The sequence below is a fragment of the Salvelinus alpinus genome, chromosome 23 (assembly GCF_045679555.1).
Source record: "Salvelinus alpinus chromosome 23, SLU_Salpinus.1, whole genome shotgun sequence".
Taxonomy (NCBI): domain Eukaryota; kingdom Metazoa; phylum Chordata; class Actinopteri; order Salmoniformes; family Salmonidae; genus Salvelinus; species Salvelinus alpinus.
Genome location: NC_092108.1, coordinates 42,741,483 through 42,750,427, shown reverse-complemented (window position 1 = coordinate 42,750,427; position 8,945 = coordinate 42,741,483). Strand labels below are relative to the sequence as shown.

Sequence of the window (8,945 nt, the reverse complement as noted above, 5' to 3'; positions counted from 1 at the left end):
GAATATGATCCAAGGATATTGTCTATTCAAAATGATGACTTTGTAAATTGATCTGAGAAAGAGCTTCATTAGAATATCTCGGGAAGAGAACTACAGTATCTTGAAGGGAGGAAAATCCCATTAATATATTTACTTCACAGAGATCACTCACGAAAATACAAATACAAGGAATCACATGGTGACTTCTTAGAGTATTTCTAACATATCTCTGCTCTCTACTCTGTAACAGCGTTGCAGTCCAGTATAATAACACAAATCCTTTGTGTCAATAGACAAAGAAACCATATTTGCCAGAAACAATGACCCAAATTGTTGACTAGTGTCCACACAGCTGAATACTTGAACTCGAACAACAAAGACTTCATTCACTGAACAGCCAGTGGATGCATGTTTGGTGTAGTACTGTATGTGTACATGCATTGACCCGGGATAGAAGTACAGCGTTACTCTCTACTGTTTAGCTTAGTGAGACACCAATGAGATCTACCCCACCTCAAAGTACTGTATCTGTTCTTTGTATAATGGCGGCAACACATGGATCCCTAGCCATTTCCTATCCATCCCAGCCTTTTCATTCCGTTTGCTCTCTCCCACAGTTCCCCCCTCCCTCCTCCCTTCTCTGTGTTGCATCACTGGGTTCGTCTGGTGTGCTATTATTTCATTTTTTCCCTATTGTATTCACAGGAATGTCCCTGTATTGATGTGTAATATTGTTATTATTGTTGCAATACATTTTTTTCTTTCTTAAATAACTGATCTCTACTGCCTGCTCCCACTACGATGATGCTGATGTCATCACTGACTCCCAGCAGCCTTGGCTGAGGCACCTGAGCCATTTTTCTGTGGACCAACCAAAGGTCGTTCTCTTCTGAGCTCGCCTCCTGCGTCCATCTAGCTCTAGCCTAATTCCTCTCCTCTCTCCTCCCTGTCTACTCCCCTACCCTACCCATGTCTGGCTGGCTGGCAGACAGACTGACGCGCTACTGTGTACCAGGCCCTGTTGTTAGAACCCATTCACCCATAGCCCTGACTGGGGTGGTCTAGCTCTGTGTCTCTTTCTATTGCTCGGGGCGGATACTCCCTGCATGGACACACTGAGGGAGGCTGTTAGCTGATATCGACGGGAGGAAAAAAGATCAAGGAGGAACCCACTGCGGTCGTCGAATTCGAGGTGGTTAGGTAAAACGATTGAGATGTGTTATTTTCTGATGAGATGTTGTTTTTTGATCATGGCCTTGGGTTGACGCAGTGGGGAACCAAGGGTGGTGCTCCGCTCTTTCTCAGCGTTGAAACAATTGTTTTTACAGGTTTACAGAATAACCGTGTCAATAGCCTATTTAATTCAATCTGATTCACAGTCAAAATAAACAACTACATATGATAATCCTGGATTTGCTCATGTGTCGCAGGGATGGATTTATGGCCGGATGAATTCAATGACATCGATATTTACAGTGGGCGAATAGCATAGCACCAAATGGAGTGATGGCCAGTAGCCTATTGCTTTGACAGTGCGTTTGCATTGAGGTGCGGCAGCGCAAGATGTTGGAGAAGACAATATTTACGTTATGTCGGGTCTTTTCGAGTGCAAACAGAAAACCACGAACTAGGTCGGTGCATAATATTTGTCACTTTAATATCCTTGTCGATTATGTAATTTATGTACTTATTACGTTATTTTTTTTGCGGGCTGTATGTTTTGTGATGCTGGCAAAAATATGTGTTCTGACGGTGTGCACATGAAAGATATGACTGGGGAGATGTTTCGCAACCACGTTGGGTTGATAGCCTATTGCTTTCTGTAGAATCAAGGAAATCATGAAATGTAACAAGCCAAACTATTTTGTAATGGATGGGACATTATTTGGTCAAGAGGCCTACCGACGCAGGCCCTAATTAGGCTACATATTGGCATTGTCAGCTGCAGCGTTGTAGACGGAACATATTTAAATACCCATCGAGAATGAAGAGAAATAAGAGCAGTGATCGATTGTACAGATAGCCACGCTAGCTTTGCCCTCATGTTGGTGCTAGCAAGCAGGCTATGTAGTGCTACACATTGCTTTAAATTGACAAATTAAAATACTGTATTAAAATACTGTATTATCTATTTTAGCTGTATATTTACAGCAGCATACTGTGAATTATGATGCATTGTGGGAAAATGTGGGTTGAGAAATAATCTCTGGCTCATTAACATATTTTGAGGTGCGCCTTGTAGAAAGGCTATATTTTCTTGCACCCATTAGTTAGAATGCTGTACCCCACATAATACAGTAGGCTACATACCAATATATAAAAATATGTATATATTTGTTCTGTATATCTACAGTAACACACTGGCTACTATACTGTTAGAAATGTACTGAAACACAGTACCACCACCCACAGAATACAGTGACAAACTGTGTTTTGGGAATTTAAAAACCTTTCTCTGTAAAGCTACAGTAATTTACTGTAATTCAGTACTCCTCCAACATAATATAGTACCATACTGTAATTTTGGAGTGCCAAAAGCCTTTTGCGGGTTCATGGTATTGTTGTGGCCCATTAACACATTTCAATAATGGGCAGCTGCAGCCCGCAATTTGGGGCATTCCTGTATGTGGGCATTCCCCCTCAAGCATTCCATTGGTTCCTTCATGAACAGCCCCCCGCTAGCACATGAGGCTGGGGTGACACTATGTAGCTAACTAACTAGCTAACTTGCTCGTTAGGGACACGGTGTGCTAACGAGCTAACTTGCTCGTTAGGGACACCATGTGCTAGCTAGCTAGTTAGTTAGCTAGCGAGCACACGGTGTTGCCACCGCCTCCCGGACTACCAGACTAGCTGGCTAAGCTAGCACATAGTGTCCTTCGCTCTCGCCTGTTGAACACCTGCCCTTGCCATCCTTAACAGAACTGCGAGAAAACAGCGACTGACAGGCGAGGACAAAGGACACTGTCTACTGGTGAATGGTTAGCTAACTACCGTTGTCGCCCCCTCCCCTTCTTCTCTGGGGTTTATCGGCATCCAACGCTATTGTGCATTAACGCCACCTACTGTACTGGGGCGCCCAAAGCCTCCCCCTCCTGTCCTAGCTTAAAAATGTAACAATATACAGTGCATTCGGAAAGTATTCAGACCGCTTGACTGTTTCCAAATTTTGTTACGTTACAGCCTTATTCTAAAATGGATTAAATTGTTTTCCCCCCTCATCAATCTACACACAATACCCCATAATGACATCAGGTTTTTAGGAATTCTTCTAATTTATATTTTAAAAAAAATATCACATTTACATAAGTATTCATACCCTTTACTCAGTACTTTGTTGAAGCACCTTGGCAGCGATTACAGCCTCAAGGCTTATTGGGTATGACACTAGAAGCTTGGCACACCTGTATTTGGGGAGTTTCTCCCATTCTTCTCTGCAGGTCCTCTCAAGCTCTGTCAGGTTTGATGGAGAGCGTCGCTGCACAGCTATTTTCAGGTCTTTCCAGAGATGTTCGATCGGGTTCAAGTCCGGGCTCTGGCTGGGCCACTCAAGGACATTCAGAGACTTGTCCCGAAGCCACTCCAGCGTTGTCTTGGCTGTGTGCTTAGGGTCATTGTCCTGTTGGAAGGTGAACCTTCACCCCATTTTGAGGTCCTGAGCGCTCTGGAGCAGATTTTCATCAAGGATCTCCCTGTACTTTGCTCAGTTCATTTTTCCCTCGATCCTGACTAGTTTCCCAGTCCCTGCCGCTGAAAAACATCCCCACAGCATGATGCTGCCACCACCATGCTTCACCGTAGGGATGGTGCCAGGTTTCCTACCAGAAGTGATGCTTGGCATTCAGGACAAATTCAATCTTGGTTTCATGAGACCAGAGAATCTTGTTTCTCATGGTCTAAGAGTCCTTTAGGTGCCATATGGCTAACTCCAAGCGGGCTGTCGTGTGCCTTTTACTTAGGAGTGTTTTCCGTGTCGCCACTCTACCATAAAGGTCAGATTGGTGGAGTGCTGCAGAGATGGTTGTCCTTCTGGAAGGTTCTCCCATCTCCACATAGGAACTGTCAGAGTGACCATCAGGTTCTTGGTCACCCTTCCTGACCAAGGCCCTTCTCCCCCAATTGCTCAGTTTGGCCGGGCGGCCAGCCCCTGGAGAGTCTTGGTGGTTCCGAACTTCTTCCATTTAAGATTGGTAGAGGCCACTATGTTGTTGGGGACATTCAATTCTGCAGCCATTTTTTCCTACCCTTCCCCAGATCTGTGCCTCGACACAATCCTGTCTCTACGGACAATTCTTTCGACCTCATGGCTTGGTTTTTTCTCTGACATGCACTGTCAACTGTGGAACCATATATAGGCAAATCATGTCCAATCAATTTAATTTCCCACAGGTGGACTCCAATCATGTTGTAGAAACAGCTCAAGAATGATCAATGGAAACAGGATGCACCAGAGCTCAATTTCGAGTCTCCTAGCAAAGGGTCTGAATACTTATGTAAATAAGGTATTTCTGTTTTTATTTTTAATAAATTAGCAAAAAGAATCTAAAAACCAGTTTTTGCTTAGTCATTGTGGGGTTGTGTGTGTAGATTGATGAGGGAAAAAAAGATGTAATCCATTTTGGAGTAAAGCTGTAAAAGGAAAAGGGAAAAGGGAAAGGGGTCTGAATACTTTCCGAATACACTGTAAGTATAAAGAGGGGTTCCTGAAGATGCAGGAATGCCCACATGCCGGAACTCCCCGAACTGCAGTCCGCAATTGCACCCTTCTCACAAATTTGGAGGTATACCTTGGAAGAGGCTATACTTGTTTCACCCGTCAGTGAGAGTGCTGTACCAATGTAAATGAGATGTGTTTGCACATTGTTACAAGACTGTATACAGTCACTATATGACAAATCTTTCTATTCCTTTGGCCTGTTTGTGAGTTTAGTGTTGGTTGTTCATTTCTGATTGTCTAGTTCACTTGCTTTGGCAATGTAAACATATGTTACCCATGCCAATAAACCCCATTGAATTGATGTGCGGTAGTAGTTTCCTAACAATTAAATGTATATAGGGACCAGATCAGAGTGGCGTCAAGTTTCAAACCTTTAATGATTGAGTGTTTAGCCATGTCCTTTCGATCTTTTTCGTCCTGGGAGTCACTGCCAGTTTAGACCTGAGTTTAGACCTTGCCATAACCAAGGTCTAAACTGGCAGTGACTTGACAAGTTCAAGTGAAACAAAACACCAAATTGGTATGCTGATATATATAATTACCTATTTGCTGTTAGCAATTGCTGTAATTTTATTACAGTAACATTTAACAATAAAGTACTGTCTGCTGTATATTTACTGCAGCATTCTCTAAATGATAGTGTATTGTATGAAAATGTTGTGGGAGGGGAAAGCATCACTGGCTCATTAACTTATTTTGAGGCGTGCCTTGTAAGTGGCTATATTTGATGCACCCGTTATTGAGAATGCTGTGTACCAATTGAACTGATATGTTGGAGTAGTTTTCTAGCTCTTTAAGGTGTATAAAGAACACGTCAGTGACAGCAGGTCTTAAACTTCAAATGGTCGAATATTTATATGTGTCATTTTGATCTGTTTTGCACTGTAATCACAGCCAGTTTGGAAGACTTTGTAGGCCTCTAGAAGTGCAAGTGCTAATCAAATGCTAACATGCTTACAGTGCGTTTACTTTTTTTACAGTGTTGGTGCTGTCATTGCTCAGAATTTTACAGTAACGTACAGGACGCTAGTGGCAAGTTACTGTGAACATAGCAATGTGCTTTGCACTAGCCAGAGATGTGCAAAGATACATCAGAACGGTATCTTGTAACAAATCCAGGTTAATTTGAAGACCAATGTATCCTTAACTACAACAACATTCCCAGTAACGGTTACAGAAACGGGTTACTTGCTATGACTTTGCTAAATACTGCCTGTTGTTGGCACTAGCTACTGGTGCTGAAAATCTTCAACAGTTTACTAACCACTGTGCTTCCTGTAATGCACTGTAAATTCTAGAAATACATAATGGTACTGTAGTCAGGTGTTCCAGTAATATGCAGTACATTTGTGTTACAGTAAAGGGCCTGTAAATCTACAGTGATTTACTGGTTTCTGTGCTGCCAGTAATTTACTGTAAACATGACAGGATTTTTTCCCTTTGTACATTCGCTAAGAAAATCTGCGAAAACTTAAAAACAACATCAATGGAGAAGTCAACATACAAGTGTAAGTAAAAATAAATGCAAATAAGTTAGAAATTGTGCTACTAATGACGGCACAAACACGTCTCGTAAATGTTTTTGTTAGGTTATTATTTGGAAATTGTACAGATAAAACATTTTCCTTCTTCAGAAGTTCCAGCTAGGCAGGCTGACGTTAGTTAGCTAATTCATTTGCTAGTTATCACACATTAGGTGTATATTAATAATGATATACAGTATGATGACACTCATTTTCATAACAAAAAAACAGGAAGATAAATATAATAGCAAGGTTCAATAATTTGCTGTTAGTGAGAAAAGGGAAAATCTATTGTAACAGAGACGTAGGGAGTCATGAAGCAGGTGCAGTTGGTGAGTTTAATAATAACTAATGTGGCGAGATACAAAACAAGAGCAGCGTCTGGACAAGAAAACAGAACCAATACTGTCTGTTGAATGAGGCTACAGAGTGCTAGATAAAGGGGAAGTAATCAAGGCAGTGATGGAGTCCAGGTGTGTATAATGATGGGGCACAGGTGTGCGTAATGATGGTTGCCAGGTGTGCGTAATGATGGTTGCCAGGTGTGCGTAATTCTGGGTTGCCAGGACTGGCGCTTAGTAAACCGGCTACGTCGTGCTCCGGAGTGGGAGAGTAGGAAATAGATGCCTATTTCCCATGATTTATTTCATTTCCATGATCATTGCAGAATAAATTCCTCACCTTTTCTGACTGTGATGTTTTCATATTTGCGAAATAGCCTATAGGCCTACAACAAGTTAAGATAGGTTACCATTTGTCCCATCTCTCATTTAATTGCACCCAGTTCACAGTAGTAAATAGATAAGCTATTTAAAGTATTTTGCTCTATTTGATCTGAGATGGTTCACCTTTTCCATTGACGTTTGAAGGCTACGTCTGAATACTGTATTGTCAAATTTCCAGAGCAGACAATATTTCACTTTTAAACATAATACATATATCATAACCATTGCAAAGTATATTCCTCACCTTTTATGGCCATGATGAGTTCGTATTCCCCAAGTAGCCATATAACAAATTATCGTGCGCATCTCTCATTGTGCCTATTCGATATTATAATTTCACATTTTTATATCCGAAATAGAGTGCAGTCTACATACAGTAGAATTTAACAGGTGAACAGACAGTTGATCTTTTGCATTCATGTGTGTAGGCTACCACTGTATGTGGGCCTACTGTAGGCTAGTTTAGGTTAGAAAGTAGAAAATGTTTCAGAATTGGCAGACAGTGCAGCATATTTAGGTTCATGAAAAAGTAAATACAAAACATTATTGAATTCAAACAATCTGTTTACAGGTTCACAACAATGTGCACTTGTTTTTGTCTTTCAGAAAAGGTCAGATACAGCAAATGTCACTGCAAAAGAAAATATTCTGTCAACACCTCTAAAGACATTTGATCAAGTTCGCCATGCAATGCTATTTCCTTAGATACTGTCTTGGCCTAATTCCAATTCCTCCCCAGTATACAGAAAACAAGGGTGTTATTGTGACTATAAAAGGGGTTATTTGCGGAGGGATAGGATTCTACCAAGAACCGTTTTGATCAGAAGAACCCTTTTTGGAAAACTACCTAGAACCTTTAACATCCTATGAACTGTTTTTGGAAGTCTTTGATGATTCTTTGGAAGGCAAGAAGTGTTCTACAAAGACCCATTATATCATTTTTACCCAGCATGCTCTATTGCAGGTAGCGTTTCAGAATTGTTTGTTTTACTGTAATATCTGTGTTTTTGCATGTACATTGATTGGTTGATACATTTTATGTTACACACATATAAATAACAGACAATTTTCTAAACTAATCCACTCTGTTAGTAATTGGATGTATGGCACCCGTTACTGAGATGGTTGAGACAGTCTCAATATTCAATCTTCTCTACCTTGGCAGTCATTCAGAATGCAGGTTACGGGTGATTAACAATTCCACTTGTTGGATATCCTAACTCTGGCTGGATTGCAGTAAGAATTACACATCACTTTACAAGCCAACATTATGTGACTTGTAAACCAGGAGATTCTTAACACCACTGTGTTAGGATATAACATGGCCCTTAAAGAAAGGTCTTCTGATACAGTAAATATGATGTATTGTCATAATAAGGCTGATGGGCTCTCGTTAGAAGCCTTCATAGATGGTTTAGGAAGAACCTTTAGATGATCAAATGGTTCTTGGTAGAACCCTTCATAGACGGCTCTAGGCAGAACCATATTTTATGCATGGGGTTCCTTGAAAATGTCACGTTCCTGACCTGTTTTCTTTTGTCTTGTATTTATTTAGTTGGTCAGGGCGTGAGTTGGGTGGGTTGGTCTATGTGTGATTTTCTATGTTGGGATGTTTGTGTTCGGCGGGTATGATTCTCAATCAGAGGCAGCTGTCAATCGTTGTCCCTGATTGAGAATCATACTTAGGCAGCCTGGGTTTCACGTGTGTGTGTGTGTGTGTGTGTGTGTGTGTGTGTGTGTGTGTGTGTGTGTGTGTGTGTGTGTGTGTGTGTGTGTGTGTGTGTGTGTGTGTGTGTGTGTGTGTGTGTGTGTGTGTGTGTGTGTGTGTGTGTGTGTGTGTGTGTGTGTGTTGTGGGTGTTTGTATCTCGTGTCAGTGTTCGTGCCACACGGGACTGTTTTCGGTTTTGTCACGTTTGTTGTTTTTTGTATTTGTAAGTGTTCAGTTTCGTTTTAATAAATTATCATGAGCACTACCCACTCTGCGTGTTGGTCCGATCCAT

General features: G+C 41.3%; 1 protein-coding gene across 36 annotated transcripts in view; it reads left to right on the top strand.

Moving 5' to 3' along the window:
• The first annotated feature begins 681 nt into the window (after positions 1 to 681).
• The window catches only part of kif1ab (kinesin family member 1Ab), a 53,372-nt gene continuing 45,108 nt past the window's right edge, over positions 682 to 8,945 (top strand). For 35 of the 36 annotated variants that reach the window (XM_071362456.1, XM_071362455.1, XM_071362453.1 and 32 more), the window contains exon 1: positions 682 to 1,179. The gene's annotated coding sequence lies outside the window, so the exon portion shown is untranslated. Of the gene's footprint in view, positions 1,180 to 1,291; positions 1,611 to 8,945 lie in introns of those variants that run through there. The other variant, XM_071362423.1, reaches the window with a different exon arrangement.